The sequence below is a fragment of the Momordica charantia genome, assembly GCF_013281855.1.
Source record: "Momordica charantia cultivar OHB3-1 chromosome 7 unlocalized genomic scaffold, Mcharantia_2.0 BLBB01000007.1, whole genome shotgun sequence".
Lineage (NCBI taxonomy): Eukaryota > Viridiplantae > Streptophyta > Magnoliopsida > Cucurbitales > Cucurbitaceae > Momordica > Momordica charantia.
Genome location: NW_028275165.1, coordinates 3,841,572 through 3,858,842, shown reverse-complemented (window position 1 = coordinate 3,858,842; position 17,271 = coordinate 3,841,572). Strand labels below are relative to the sequence as shown.

At 33.3% G+C, this 17,271-nt stretch overlaps 1 long non-coding RNA gene across 1 annotated transcript; it reads left to right on the top strand.

The window, feature by feature from the left end:
- The first annotated feature begins 2,498 nt into the window (after positions 1 to 2,498).
- Positions 2,499 to 9,328, top strand: LOC148210023 (uncharacterized). Its single transcript, XR_015792382.1, has 3 exons — positions 2,499 to 2,641; positions 8,841 to 8,978; positions 9,114 to 9,328. It is a non-coding gene; the product is annotated as an uncharacterized LOC148210023 (long non-coding RNA).
- The last annotated feature ends 7,943 nt before the right edge of the window (positions 9,329 to 17,271 follow it).

Sequence of the window (17,271 nt, the reverse complement as noted above, 5' to 3'; positions counted from 1 at the left end):
TCTCATCCTGGTTGGCGGGCTACTATGTTGGAGGAGATGACTGCCTTAGATGACAATGGTACTTGGGATTTAGTGTCTCTTCCTGCAGGAAAGAAACCTATAGGTTGCAAATGGGTGTTTGTTGTTAAAGTTCATCCGGATGGATCAATTGCCTGTTTGAAAGCTCGCTTTGTTGCTAAAGGATATGCGCAGACTTACGAAATTGATTATTCTGATACTTTTTCTCTGGTTGCTAAATTGGCTTCTGTCAGGTTATTCATTTCATTGGCATCTATTCATCATTGGCCCTTGCATCAGCTTGATATTAAAAATACATTCCTTCATGGTGATCTTCAAGAAGAAGTTTATATAGAGCAACCACCAGGTTTTGTTGCTCAGGGGGAGAATGGAAAGGTATGTCGCCTTCGTAAATCCTTATATGGGTTGAAACAAAGTCCACGAGCATGGTTTGGAAAATTCAGTCAGGTGATTGAGAATTTTGGAATGAAGAAGAGTAAATCAGATCATTCTGTTTTTTATAAAAGATTTGAGTCTGGTGTTATCTTACTAGTTGTATATGTTGATGATATTGTGATTACTGGTAATGATTCATCAGGCATCCTATCACTCAAGTCTTTTCTTCATAGTCAATTTCATACTAAAGATTTGGGAATGTTGAAATATTTCTTAGGAATTGAAGTAACAAGGAGCAAGAATGGGATCCTTTTGTCACAAAGAAAGTATGTACTTGACTTGTTAACTGAAACAGGAAAGTTAGCTGTTAAGCCGCGTAGTACCCAATGGTACCTAATTTACAACTTACAAAGGAAGGGGAGTTGTTGAAAGATCTTGAGAAGAATAGGAGATTAGTAGGGAAGCTGAATTATCTTACGATTACGAGGCCAGACATAGCTTATCCAGTCAGTATTATGAGTCAGTTTATGAGTTCTCCTACGACTAACCATTGGATCGCATTGGAACATATTCTATGTTATTTGAAAAGTGCTCATGGACGTGGCTTGTTATATAAATATCATGGTCATCTTAATATTGAATATTTTTCAAATGTTGATTGGGCAGGTTATAAGGAAGATAGAAGATCAACCTCAGGATATTGTGTATTTGTCGGAGGTAATTTAGTTTCTTGGAAAAGTAAGAAACAAAACGTGGTGTCGCGTTCGAGTGCTGAATCAGAATATAGAGCTATGGCACAATCGGTGTGTGAATTAGTATGGATACATCAGCTTCTGACTGAATTGGGATTTGACATCACCACTCCAATAAAACTTTGGTGTGATAATCAAGCAGCTCTTCATATTGCATCTAATCCAGTATTTCATGAACGAACTAAATACATTGAACTTGATTGTCATTATGTACGTGAGAAAATACAGCAAGGATTGGTGGCTAGAGGGTATGTGAAGACTGGAGATCGGCTAGGAGATATCTTTACTAAAGCATTGAATGGAGCACGAATAGATTCTTTGTCTAACAAGTTGGGCATGATTAACATATATGCACCAACTTGAGGGGGAGTGTTAGAGTATAGATATTAGTATATTTTATATTATTGTATTAATATTAATTTGTCATTTACCTTCTCCTTATAGGATTAGGTCAACCTTGTATATTTGTCTATATATATAGACTTTAATAATGAGAATACATCACATTGGATTCTCTCCAACCTTAGTCTCTACATAAGTCATTATCGACTCGATTTGTTGATCCATCCATGTCTCGAGGAACTTGAGATTGTTGGGTTGATAAAAAATGGGGATTAATGAAACTTGTGTAAGAATATTTAGGAGATCCTATTTAAGATGGTGATTGCAATGGAATTTACTACCCAATTAGTTAGGTTTGTTATAGATTTTAATTAGATTATGTTGGACACAAATTAATAATATGTTTAAAAAGTTTGCATGATATAGATAGATTCGGTTGTTTGATGAGATAGATTTGGTAGATTTTAGAGATCTTGTCGGTTTGGTTATTAGAGATTTTAGGGATTTGGCGGTTTGATAATGTGATTTATGGAATATGGGTGGCTGAAAAATGGAGGGGTAAAATGGAGAAATGATGCAAGAGCAATATGGCCATGAAATGTGCGGTAGGTTAAATATGGAATTCTACTCCTCCCCTAAAATTCAGGAAATCTAAGTATGGTCATATATGCCATTTATGAAAACTTTGACCATTTTTCATTATGATATCTTGTACGTAACCATTATTTAGGATTTCCCTAAAAATTATCATTTACTTTCTAAGGGATTAGTACATTGATAGACAGATTATAATTACATAAAATGATTCAATCTACAAAATTTAAAGTTTTGTCATAAAATAAACTCATTTATTTACCAATATATTCTTTTTATTTACACCTAAATATTATTAATGGAAATTAAAATGGTTGATTTGGAAGGTTAAATTTTAAATCCCTAATTTATGTCACTTTACACTATCCATAAATAAAAAATACCCAAATTCTCAAATCCCAAAATCTTACGCCTGTTTTGTCTTCTTCATCTGCTCGTTACTTTTTTTTCTTCATTAAACACCATTTTCTGACCGTTTATTCTGTTCACTCGCTGGTAGCAGGTCGTCTTGTTCTTCTCGTCACTATCGGCGTCAAGCTTCTCACCATTTTAAACTCGAGGTTTAATTTGTTTCTGATTTTATATTTTGATTGTTAGAGTTTTGTTTTTATAGCACTATAGTTGATGTAGATTCCACATACCCATATATCATATTTCTGTTAGATTCCATACTCATGGTTTTCAAGCATTTTGAAAAAATTTGTATTTTCAAAAAATATCTCCGTAGTTTAAAATTTGGCATGGGAAAAGGTCTTCATATGCAAGGTTGACGGTGTTGAGGTATAATGTTGCTCTTAGATTTTCCTTTTTCTATGGAACTCTAAACCAGTGAGACACTACGAATTAATTAGTCCCTATCATACTATAACCTCTAATTTCTGGCACTTCCTATGATTCGTAACTTAATAGACAGCCTCTTTCTATGATTTCCTTCGACCATGTTAAATTTTTCATTCTTGGGGCAAATTTGGGCTGATTGTGTTATATCCGGATGTAGTTTATATCTACAAATAAATACCAAGTGGGTAGTTATAAGAACTCAATAGCCAGATGTATTTTATATTTATCATATACGTGTATCATAATTGATTCTATTTGCTGTTGATGTGCTAGGGTGTCGAAATCAAGCATGTAGTTATAAGGAGTTATTCCTCATGATCAAGCATGTGCTAGGGTGTCTAAATTGATTAAGTAGGTTTTTTAGCCTTGCTTGTTAATTGAGATTTGATATAACAGTATATAAGTTTATATGATTATATCCGAATGTAGTTTATATCTACAAATAAGTATCGTAGTTGATTGCAAATGTTTATGGATGACTGGTGTGGGTGCTAGGGAGTCCTTACATGTTTTTTGCAAGTTCTTGTTCCATTGAACAAAAATAATATTCAGTAGCTTTGGTGAGTGGCCTTTTGGATACTAGTACGAGTGTTACTAGAATAATACAATTTCATCAACCAAAAAGAGTCAAATTTGAAGGATAAATCATTCTTTCAAAGGCAAAAAAGTTACAAATAGGCTTTTCAAAAATTGTTAAAGTCCTATTTCCCAACACTTTTTCATGGTTATTTCAACTTATCCTTCGTTAAAGTGATCTCCCTTACTTGATTTTCTTCCTCTCACAATCTCTTCCACAATTCGACTATAGAAATCGTAAGAACTTGAAGGTTGGAGTTAACTTTACTTTTCCAACATATTTAGGGTTTGGTTCTCTATTCCAAACAAAGAAACAGGATTGTTGGGATCTAATCTAATTACTATGGTCCTTTAGTTTACGTTCTTTATTTTGTCTTTGATTTCTCATCATGTTGGTTTCGGACTTATTCCCTTAATAAATTAGTTTAGGTTACCAATAACTTGAGATCTTTTTGGAGAAGGTTCAAATTTTATTGCCTCTATCTGACACTACAACAAATTCAGGTTTTAATGACGGGCATTGCCCGTCATTAAAAGCTATCAATGACGGTCAGGTGACCGTCATCTATACGAGTGTCCTTGTTTCTTTTCAATGACGGACAATTTTAATGACGGAAAATTTGTTTTCATGACGGACATGCCCGTCATGAAAGGGTAACTATGACGGGCAATGACCGACATCTTTACGAGTGTCCTTATTTCTTGTCATTTTTCATAGTGGTTGTTGCCCGTCATTGGATGTATGTCATTGTTTGTGCGTCATTGTATGTCCGTCATCGTTTGTGCGTCATTGAATGATTATATTTCATGACAGACATTGACCGTCATTATTTCATGAAATTTTAATTAAAAAAAAATAGTTGGTTACCAGATTGGTGGCTATCCAACCATTTTTCCTTCCAACCTATTCTCAAAATAATATCTCAATATTGTATCAAAATTAGCCAATTAATATGCAACTAAAACTTTTAATACATTCATCTACTCTAAAACAATATAACGAATAAACTAAATATGACCTCAATATCTCAACCTGACCTTTTAAGAATAATCCAAAACTAATCTGGAATGCAATAAAATAGTACACATGATTCATATGGGACCACTCATCTCTCCATAAACTACATTCAACAACAATCAAACATTTCTATATATAAACTTCGATATATAAGTAACACCATCCTACACAAAAAACGAATGGTTCAACCACCTATTACTCAAAAAAGTACATTGAGCAACAATCCAACACTTCAATATAAACTTCTATGTATATATATTTAACATCCTTCTACACAAAAACCGAATATGACCACCTCATTCTTCCACAAAGTGTATTAAGCAACAATGCAACACTAATATAAACAAAAAAGTATTTCCATTCTACTAATACTACTACATAAATAGTAACAATTCAACACTAATATAAACAAAAAAGTATTTCCATTATACTAATGCTACTACACAAAGCAACTCGGTCCAAATACTTGCATCAAATAAACCAAACGAACAAATTCAGAAGTAGGCCTACATAAATCTTACATAAATCTTCCAACAAAAGTTGCGCATTCTATTCGAACCTCGTTTATTTCTTCTTGTCTCAATGCACTTTTTCTACTAAACTACAAAAAAGAAAGATAATCCTAATATAAGAATAAATCAATATATACACGCATAAAAATAGATAATAATACGTACAAGTTCATTTATGAGAGTACTAGAGTTTTGTACTGTTTCTCGTTTATACTTCACACATAGTACTTGCACTCTATAGACCCCTCTTGACTAGTACACTACATATAGAAAGTCCTTTGTCTAGAAGGAAACTACAAAAATAGTCTCATCTCAAACATTATAAACATTGATTTTTATCATCAAAATTCTTCTCATCCTCCCTACTCATGAATCACAACTAAAAAAAATATCAACTTCAAAGATGCCTCCCTTTTCTTCTTAATCCCTTACCCCTAAAAGAAAATCATATAACATAAACAAAATTTCAAGAATATAAAGTTCTGCTAAGTACCTTTAATTCTGTTGCTGCTAAGAAGTCAATTGGAAGAGGATCAATAGACGATTCACCCTTCTCCAAATGCAGCATACAACTCTGAACTGGTTGTGACTCATGATATTAGATGTCAATTGAAGAAAAATGTTCCACACATAATATAAAAACTACTTGTATGTGTAAAATTTAACATTCTGAATGCCTGAAAGTTCTATTCTAAATAATGCATGTTAGAATTTCCTAACATAAATAACGCTATCAATTGAACCAATGAAACAACTTAGTTTACAAATATGATATATTAGTAGAGCAGAAGAAACTATAAAAAATCTAAATTTGTTAACTTTTAGTAAGAAGATTATTTATGTACTGTCGCAACTCTTGTACAAATATAGTCCAAACATCCTATGATTTTGCTTTGATACAATCCATCAACGCTCAAAAGGGAAAATTGATAGTCTTCAACTTATAAGTCCAAGCTTTCGTTGCTTATACGATAAAAACACACAAAAATTTTGCAAACAATTTATGATTAACAATGTAGCAGCTGGTTTGTATCATGAAAAAATTCATACCCAATAGAATCCAATGCTCTCCCCATGTGACGTGATGGAAGAAGAAAAAAACAACAGACCTCCAATCACATCATAACCATCATATGCTTACCAGAGAAATTAGGAGAGAAGCTTGCTAATTGATGCATCATAAAAATTCCATTCAATTTGGACTAGAATATTTTAAAGAAATAGGATTATAGAACTAATTCATCGAGCCTTTACTTCAAATCTCTTATCCCTTCCCATCAGATAATCAAAGCTAACCAAGCTTCAAGAACTCAAATTCCAACCTCTAATCAATTATCTTGATATGTCAAGGACATCTTCCCTCCATAAACCACAATAGATGGTCATCTGAAAACATCATATACTAAGAATAGGAATTTCTCTTCCCTTTTAGATTTTTTATCCAACCCAGACACACTAAGTAAACAAATTTAAACTTAAAAAAGATCAACTGATGTAAAGGACACGGAGAAAAGCCCACATACCAAGTTGCTTGCCATTAATAAATGTTATACAATCATCAATTTTGTTTGTTTTTCAAACTTGGTAAAGTGAAGCCTCACCCTTGAAGTATGGAATTGTTTCTTTCACTAACTAGCATGAAGAATTAGATTTGAGAAGCCATAGAATCTATAAAATAGTCTTATAACTATTAAACACTAGTGTGCAGTAAGTGTTGAAGGCAAAACCAAATTAACACAATCAACTATAATCAACTATAATCAACCATCTATTACAACTATTAAATAAAACAATCTTCACGTAAGCCTGCTATCAATTGACCAGTAACATATGCTACTGATTGATTCTATTTCAACTGCCCTTCTATTTCGACAAGTATTTTTCCAACTCTATTTGTAGATCAGTAAAGGTTTACTTTGCTGTCAATAATGAGGCACTCTAGTATATATTTATTAGTCTTGTCTTTTATTTTCTTATGTATCTTTATTCTCTCCGACTATAGAAACATATTGATTTGTTCCCTTTATTATTCATTCTTCTGTGCACTGTGGCTACATATTGAACAATTGAGCTTCTTCATTCAATAATAAAAACACAAGTATTCTCTTCTTTGACTCAATTTTATTAAATAACTAAGTTCTCAGACAAGTTCAAAGTTGAAATTCAAATTAAATAACCATGGAAATATATTAATCCAATGTCCATCAATCCTCACATAGCTTCAATATCATCAATTTCATATTAATAAATTTTTTCAAAGAACTTAGTTTCAGATTGAGAAGTGGTTGCCTTTAAGAAATAAGTTCCATTAAGAAGAAACATAAATAAAAATCTAAAAAGACAAGAAGTGAGTAATGATATCAATTAGCCCCAAAATTGATACTGATTCCCTTTATTTTACTGCTGATCTTTACAGCAACTTTCCTTGTATAGATTGGTACCATTTGACCTTGTATCTTTTCCGTACTTATTTCATCTCCCTGTGTAGTATTTATAGAGAATGTCAGGATTACTGTATTCCACTAAAATCTCTAGAATTATAGCTTAGTTTTTGGTAAGAATCCTTCATTTTCTGTAAGTGTTGTGTCTTAACACTAAAACAGTAACCAAAACTAAAGGCCAATAGTAAGTTAGTGTGTTGTCTTTAACACAATCAAATGGGTGGAATCTCCTACTTGAGGATCTAATTCCATTTAGCACTTCAATGGTAGAACTTTCAAAATTTCAATTTGTTATTGTCATTTGACTTCAAGAAAAACAAATGTATATACAAAATAACAGCGGGTATTCTCTTCTTGAGTTTACATCAACAAACCCATATACCCAAATGCAGAAGAAAGTCAAATTAAATGAAAACTAGGATAATTTTTAGCAGAATCACACGACCAAACCCCAGAAACATTGACTTCCATCTTAAACCACAAAATAGAAAAGAAGGGCAGTGTACATTTGTCCGCCATTGTTTCTTCCGAGTTTTTTTTTTTTTGTCCGTCATTAAAATCCAGATTTGTTGTAGTGTGAAAATGCAACTGTATATAGTTTGTATTAGTGTTCTGGAGCACAAATGTCATCCCTTTGTTCATTTGAGCGAAAAGACATTAAATAATAGATGCATTAATGTGGATAATCAATGCCAATTGAGACTTTGTCATTTTTGTTTACATTTGGATGTAGTTTGCAATTAACTGGGTACTTATTTGGAGTACCAATTGGGTAGTCATAAGAACTCAATAGCCTGGTCAATATAGGTGTATCTTAGAATGGTAATTGATTGTATTTGTTATTAATGTGATAAGGAGTTATTCCTCATAATTAAGCACGTGTTAGGGTGTCTAAATTGATTAAGTAGGTTTTTGTAGCCTTGTTTGTTAATTGTGATTTAATACAATAGTATATAAGTTTATATGAGAGTGACTATTCGATACTTATTGTTTATATCCAGATGTAGTTTATATCTACAAATAAGTACCAAGTGGGTACTTAATTATACTTCAGTTATAAGAATTCAATACATATATTTTATATTTATCATATACGTGTATCTTAGAATTGATTGTGTTTGCTGTTAATGACATAAAAAGTTATTCTTCATAATCAAGCATGTGCTAGAGTGTCTAAATTGATTAAGTAGGTTCTTGGAGCCTTATTTGTTAATTGTGGTTTGATACAATAGTATATAAGTTTGTATGAGATTGATTATTCAAGTAAGTATTTTATGTTAATGTATTTTAAGTTAATGTGAATTACGATTATATGTTCTTTTAGTTTTTGTTAGCTTGATGACCATGTAGTATGTTTCATCGTTTTGTGTAGGTATATATTATACCAGGACATTAACATGGTTAAGTTCAATGGGCTACCTAAACCAAAAGAAAGAAGAAGTAATACGATACTTAACAAATCATAAGCAAGTTGAACAAAGAACCTGTATTTCTTAATCTTAGCTTAGAGGTATGTAATATTTTCGTTATTTGAAGTATTTTTTATGTCTATAATTTTATTTTTTTTTAATTTCTAACTTGGGGAAATGGAATTCTAATTAATTGGATTACATTGTGAGTCCATCTACTATTGACAATAATGCAGGGGAAGGAAAACATTATTGATAATGATACTACTGATGATGCTGGAAATGTGTATATCTTCCTCATCAACCACATTTAGCACACTCCATAAATTCATAAATTCAATTGTCGAAGGAATTCTCATATGTTTTGGTCTACCTTTAGAACATTTCACATTAGGTGGAAGAATGTTTAACATCTTCCGGAATATTACAATTTGACTGGTTACCTAATGAATTGATGAATCCACTATAAGTATAACATAAGAGATAATATCTTGGATAAGCTATTTTGGAAACTTATTTCTACAAATGTGCAATGTTTACAAATTTTATAATTTTAGATTTTTGGATTTAAAACTTTTTTTCAAATGTTAAATTTGCCCTTATTTATGACATTTATATTTATTATAATTCGTCTTTTATTTAAATGCAAAAGATTAATATTCCAAATTTGATTTGGTAAACATTAAATTATTGTGGGACCTTAAATCAATCATTCTCATAATCCCCTAATTTACTCCTTAATATATTCTACTAAACAATGAATTTATTACAAAATATTCAATTATTATCATAATCCCCAAATTTACTCGTTAATATATTCTACTTAATAATGAAATTTATTACAAATAATTTTTCATTTTATTACTATTTTTGGCTAAATTTCAATAATATAGTCATTATAACATACACTTATATGGAAATATATATATATTTATATAGAGATATAACTATATCCGGCTACCTTTTCAATTATATGGAAATATAAACTATATCCGACTATAAACTTAAGCAACATACATTTAACAATAGAGATATAAACTATAGTCATTATAATATACACTTATATGGAGATATAACCTATATCTGGCTATAAAGTATATACGACTGTATCCCTCTACAATTAACAAACAAAGCAAATAACCTACAAACATTCTGGTCGGCGACTAGACAATGGTTGGGATAAACGAAGGGCTCGAATGGTCGACGGGCGACCGCCGACAAAAAAGAAACCTCTGGATAAACGAACGGAAACAATGGACGGGCGACCGGAGACGAAGGAGAAGCTAGACGGATTGTTCCGACGACGAAGAAGAACGAAGACGGCAGCCGAAGACGAAGGAACGCAGACGACGGTCGGAGACGAAGGAATAGATGGAAACAGAACGACAGAAGAAGAAAAGTCGGAGGAATGAGGTTTTCAAATTTTTTCAATAATAGATGATTTTGGAGATTTGGTATTTTTTACTTTTGGAAAGTTTAATTAGGCAAAATTTAAGGGATTTAAAATGTAACCTCCAAAGTAATCAATTTTGGATTTTAAAAATTAATTACTATTGAGGTGAGATACAAAACGATATATTAGTAAATTGGGTGATGGGTACCATTCTAAATGAGGTTGCTTCATGACAAAAGTATAAATTTTATACAATTTAATCCTTTTATGTAATTATAGTCTCTAAATAGCCTATCAATGTACTAATCCCATAACATAAATACATGTTGGAATAGTATGGTAAGACGTAATCTTTAGTAGGTAAATGATTTGTGTTAATACGGCACATGCATGAGCACAATGCATTTTAATATAAACCCACTCACAACAAGTGCACCTTTGATTTGAAAGTCTTACCTCAAACTGTTTTCTGTTATTAATTACCTGGTAAATATCATTATTGACAAGATACTGTTGCGTGCTGACAACGGGGTGAATACCAGTGCAAGTGTACACCATATTCGTCAACTATAGTACGAACGAGGTCGACTCCACGGGGACTTAGTGTAATATTTAAAGTTATGCTCAATAATACCAACTGCGCAATAAAGTAAAAATATAAAGATTTGCTGCTAAAATTGTAAAGAGAGATATTATAAACGAAAGCTATAAATGATTCCAAGAAATGAACACAACCTACAGATACTGGGGCAAGGAAAAGCTCTAGCACAGTAAAGAAAATGGGATAACAAATATGGAAAATACGAGGAGACTCCTTAGCTCTCACTCAATCCCAACCCACACTCTAGTATGAAATTAATTGTTATTGCTCAACTCGACACGGTTCCCTCCCGAGATACCCAAACATGAATACTCACACTCGCATTGCTAGATACTCAAGTGATAAAAACGAGTTCTAAGAATTATTGGGGATCCCATTCCTGAGTATCAGCGAACCCACTAAAATAAACAATAGCTAAATCACAAATTGAGCAGATCAACTAACCATACATCCTTCCGAATCATACAGAAGCTATCAAACTAAACAAAGTGGCCAAAAATGCTCAGTAAGATGAAAGAAATCAACACAGCTATATTTAATAGTAAAATGAATTCAGCTAGAGTATCAATTGTTCAGAAGTTACGACATGGAATCTCCCCCGAAATGGAGTTTAGTTCATGGGGAAGGGAGAAAACGAAATGGGTAAGTAAAAGATATAACTCAATTTAAAAAAAGAAGACAAAAATGCAGATTGAAGAAACACCAGCACGCGAGGACCAGCAGTAGCTTCTCTCTGTCGTCAGCTCTCCTTCCGAAAATGGTGTGGTTCCTCTCCTTGTTTTTTCGAACATTAAAGGAATGTTCTCCTCTCAAGATATGTGTGTTGGCTAGGTCATTTTTCTTTTATATTGAGCCCTGATTTTAGGGCACCCCACTAGAATTTGTACGTGCATGGTAAAATATCCCCACGTGGGATACTTACTACATTATAAATCCATGCTCCAGCTTCTCAAACTTTCGGCTTAGCATTACTTCAACAATTGCTGCTTCGGCTCTGCGCGTTTCTCGTGTCTTGATCCTCAGCTCTGAACTCTACACAAAAGAGCCAATAGTACAGAATCAACAAGAACTTAAGTCAAAGCATCCAGTAAAGGGAATTAAGCTATTTTAAAGATTCTATTTCCATTTATGATTTTTAAGAGCTAAAATAAACATACAACAACATTAATTGGTACAAAACTACCTAAATAATTACTAGAAATAACTCTCTTTTGAAGAGTTATAATATACACCTCTAAAAAAAGAAAAATAATAAGTAAATTCATTATATTTAATATACAACTAAACTAAACCATGATAAATGTTTCAGATAGTATATTATATATCTAATATACCCTAATTTTATACTTATAATTATAGACTATTACTTTATAAGAAAATCAAAGTGCAACATATATACATCCTAACCAAGTCATTAAAAATATAAAGGAATATAGTACTTACTTGGACGAGAAATTTGTTCTCTTAGCTTATTCTCAACACTATCGTAAACTCAGTAGCTTAAAAATCTGTATGGTTTTTACGCTCATAGAACCACATTTACAACATCATTCTCAAAACATCTGACATAGAAGATTTTGGTAATTCTCTTGCATTCTTCATGGCATCATTTAAACTTTCTAAAATATTTGGTGTCATGAAATTATATCTTGAACAAGGCGAACAAGCAAAAGACCATTTAGAAAAACCTACGGAAGACAACTCCCCACGTATGCCTCGTGCAATAGACTCTAACTGGCACGTATTATATTCGAAATCCTCAATATTTTATGCTTTGGCACATGGGAAGAATAAATGATCAATCAATTTGTCCTTGTACTTCAACTTCAAATTCTTATAGAGGTGGAATGTGTATATGTAGTGGGAAGCCTTAGGAAGAACCTTTTTAGTTGATTTGACTGTGTCTTTCAGAAACAATGACAACGTCTTTACGATGACCTATACATTATTTTAGTTGTTCAGAGAACCACTCCCACAAAGCATCGTTCTCTGAATCAACAACACAAAATATCAAGAGAAAAATTTAGTCAGTCGCATCTAACGTACACACAGATGATAGAGTGTCGGCATAGTTATTCTTCATAGATGAATAAACTTTAGTTTAGGGAGAAGAGAGCTTTTCATTGGGATTCGGATGTTTGGAACAAAGCTAAAACGGTCTATTTATAGAGTTGGAGGTCGAGCCGTAGTGTTGAGACACTAAAAGTCCTTTTCCCTAAAAGATTTTTTTAAACATTTTTCACGTAGGAACCGTCATTTTTCCTACAAAGCTATTTTCCTTGAAATCATGAAAGGATTAAAAGTATATAATTAATAAACTTAAGATATACTACCTTATATATATTGTTACTTAAATATAAAATAAATAAACATGAAAAATTTTGAAAAGAAAATTCTATATTATAATACATATAAATAAATATTTTGAGATTAAATAATTATTAATTTTCAAACTACAAATAAAAAAGAAAGCCCTTTTTAAAAAATAAAGATATAGCTATTAGGATCGGTTCCATTATATTGTGATCTTAAAATTTGGCATAGAAAAAGTTATTGAAATTTCTAGTATTGTGATTAAAAAAAAGGTGAATATTTATATATGGATGGATTCAAACCACCTGACGAAATACTAATTCATAGTCAATACTTAATAATAGTAAAATATTCCAATACTACATTAAAAAAATACCACAGAAAAGCAAGTAATATTTTCATGCCCGTGCACCAAATAGAATCTACAATGAAAAGATGGGAGGGGAGCTTGATCCAATGGAAAGATGAGGAGGGGAGCTTGAAAAACATGATGAATGTGATAGAATTTATGTTGTAAAAAGATGAATTGGTAGTTGATAAATTTACTGCAAATTATTATAACTTTTAAATTTGACATTAATTAAACAGAAGTGTAACTAACCAATAAAAATATCTAATAGTCCCCCTCAAGATGGACGGTAAATATCTAAAACACTCATCTGATAATAAAGAGAACAAAGTGGCAGTTGGAAGTGCATTCATAAATACATCAGCTAACTGCAAATCAGAACGGACAGGAAGTAGCTTAATAAATCTATCCATAACCTTGTCTCGTACAAAATGACAATCAAGTTCGATATGCTTCGTACATTCATAAAATGTGAGATTGGAAGCGATATGAACAGCAGTCTGATTGTCACAAAAGAGAATAGCGGGCGGAGGAAATGAAATCTGCAAATGAGAAAGCTAAACAAGTTCACATGTCGTGCCAGCCAAAGTACGATACTCAGCCTCTGCCAAAGATCGAGAGACAATGATTGCTTCTTAGATTTCCAAGACACAAGCGCATTATCAAGAAATACACAAAATTCAATGGTAGAACTACGAGTACCCAAACATGATGCCCAATCAGAATCGGCAAAGGCACGGAGTTGAAAAGATGTTGAGGATGGCAAACATATACCTTGGCCTGGGACAATTTTAAATATCTCGACAAATGTAATGCATCAGACATATGGGACTTGTAAGGCTTAGCAAAATATTGGCTGAGTTTGTGCACAACACACGAGATATCCAAATGAGAAATGGTCAAGTAAAGAAGATGACCAATCAATCGTCGGTATTCCGCAAGATCAGTAAGCAGCTCAAAATCAGAAACCTAAAGTTTCAAAAGAGGATCCGGACGAGATGCTGGTTTGCAACCAAGAAGGCCATAAGCTTCAAGTAATTGAAGAGTATAATGTCGCTGAGAAAGACAAATGACAGAAGAATTTCGAGCAAGTTCCAAACCAAGAAAAAATTTGAGGGAACTCGAGTATTTTAGACGAAACCGACTATGAAGAAGAACCTTGAGACATTCAATGCTAGCAAGAGAAATACTGGTAACAATGATATCATCACATATATGAGTAAGACAATAAAATTAGAACCAGTCCCACGTATAAATAAGGAATAGTCCGTCTTGGATTGAACAAATCCAAGTGAAATAGAGATTCAGAGTACTTAGTGAACCACTGACGAGAGGCTTGGCGTAGGTCATATATCGACTTATGTAAATTACAGACCATCCGTGCGCCCGGATATGGAGCAGAAGATGCACGATACCCCAATGGCAAGTCTATATAAACCTCCTCAAATAGATCTTCATTAAGAAAGACATTATTGACATCGAATTGGACCAACGACCAATGAAGAGAAATAACAAGAGTAAGTAGAACCTTAACTGTAACAAGCTTTGCAAACGGAGAAAATGTCTCAATAAAGTCCAAACCCTCTTGCTAAGTGTACCCCTTAGCAACCAACCGAGCTTTGTAACATTCAATGGAGCCACTTGCATGGTGTTTGACTTTATAGATCCATTTACACCCAATAGAGTGTTTATCGGGAGGTAACGGGATAATAGTCCAAGTATGGTTAGCCTCCATAGCACTAAGTTCTTTACGTATAGCTTCCTGCCAGTGGGGAAAATGAACAGTTTGGTGGTGAAATTGAGGTTCAAAGTGGGAAGAAACTAGCAAGGTGAAAGCTCGAAAGGTTGGGGATAAATAAGAATATGAAATGGAATGAGATAAAGGAAAACGAGTAGACAAAGTAGCGAAAGAAAAAGAAGATGGGGATAAAAGATTGGGGTGATATTGCTAAAGGTAAGAATGAGGCTTAGACACTCGATTAGAATGACGGACAATAGGACTAGTGGGGGAAGAGGCGACTGAAAGATTTTGAGGAGAAGGTTGAGAAATATTCAATGGGTCAATGGGGGATGTGGGTTGTTGGGGGCATGAGATCGAAGGTGAAGAGGATGCTATAGGAGTAGGAGGTGGTGTGGGAGCAGGAGGAAATGTGGGATTAAAGGACATAGTAGGTGCGGTTTGAGGAATAAATGTGTCGGGGGATGAGACAAAATTGGAGGGATATCAAGAAATTGAGATTTGTCAGATGTGCGAGTTGACAAATCACAATTGAAAGGTTATGGAAAGACAAATTCATTTAGAAAATCATGTTGGGAATTTTCGAAATTGATAGTATGGAAGGGAAAAATTGTTTCATGAAATATAACATCTCTAGAGGTAAAGAAACAATGATTAGCAATATCAAATAATTTGTAGGCTTTCATTCTAGGAGAATATCCAAGGAAAACGATAGGAATAGCACAGGGAGAGAACTTGGACCTTTTGGATGGAAGGGTAGAGGCAAAACACAACCAACAAAAAACTCGTACGTAATCCATCATCACATGGTTCAACAAAGAAAAGGGGTACATCATTTTAATAAAGGTAAGGGAGTACGGTTGATCAAGAAAACAGCAGTAAGAATACAATCACTCCAAAATTGTAGATGATCCAGAGATTGAAAATAGATGGCTTGTGCAATATTTAAAATATGCTGATGTTTGGGTTCTACTACAAAATTTTGTTCAGGTCGTTCTACACATGAGAATTGGTGAATAACACTCTTATCCTTAAAAGACTCCTCAAAAGACAATTTTGGGGCATTGTCAGAGGGAAAAAAAAAATTAATACATCTATTATAGTGAGTCTCAATGAGCTGAAAAAACTGAGGAATAATGGAAAGAATATCAGACTTTCGACACAACATGTAAACCCATGTGTATCGTGTGCAATCATTTACAAGAGTCATAAAATATTTATGACTAGCTTAAAGGAGTAGAAAATGTGTTGGATGTGTTGGGTGTGTTGCCCTAAACTCGTAGTTTGTATTTATGTAAAATAATGTATATTTAATAAATTTGTTGTTGAATTCATAACATTGCATTGTCCAAAATCCAATAAACTAAACATCCAAGGTTATTATCATGTAACCGGGACAGTATATATATTGTGTATATATTTGATATACTGGGTATATAATTGATATACCCCTGATATACGAGGTATATATTTGATATACCCCTGATATACAAATGGATAATGTCCCGTGAATAACCTAAAAGGTCTATAGTATACGGATAAGGCTAGGTACCTTATCCTGGCAACACTATGGATACGGCTCACTCTGTAAATGTTACAGACGACTCGATGCAGGTCGTTCGTGTGGAGACATGCGAGTGAGGGTATCCTATACAATGAGTTTGTTTAAGATTGGACTGTGAAATAGTCAATCTTTAGATGTAACGCCGTTGACTAACAGATTGCTATTTCATAGAATGACCAGACAACTCATTCTCAATCCTAAGTGAGTTATGGACTCCTGCCTGTGAGAGCTCGTCCTTTGATCTGTATGCGTGAGAGTGACTCAAGTTTCCGACTCAATATTCCTACCATTTTGGGGACGAGACCGAGTGGGGAGCTGGGAACATAACTTCTCAAGATGGAATTCACTCATCTCCGACTTTAGGGAAGTAGATGAGTGTTCTCTTAATTACTGACTCCGAGACTTGAACAATGGGCTTCACCCTCTCACTAGCCCG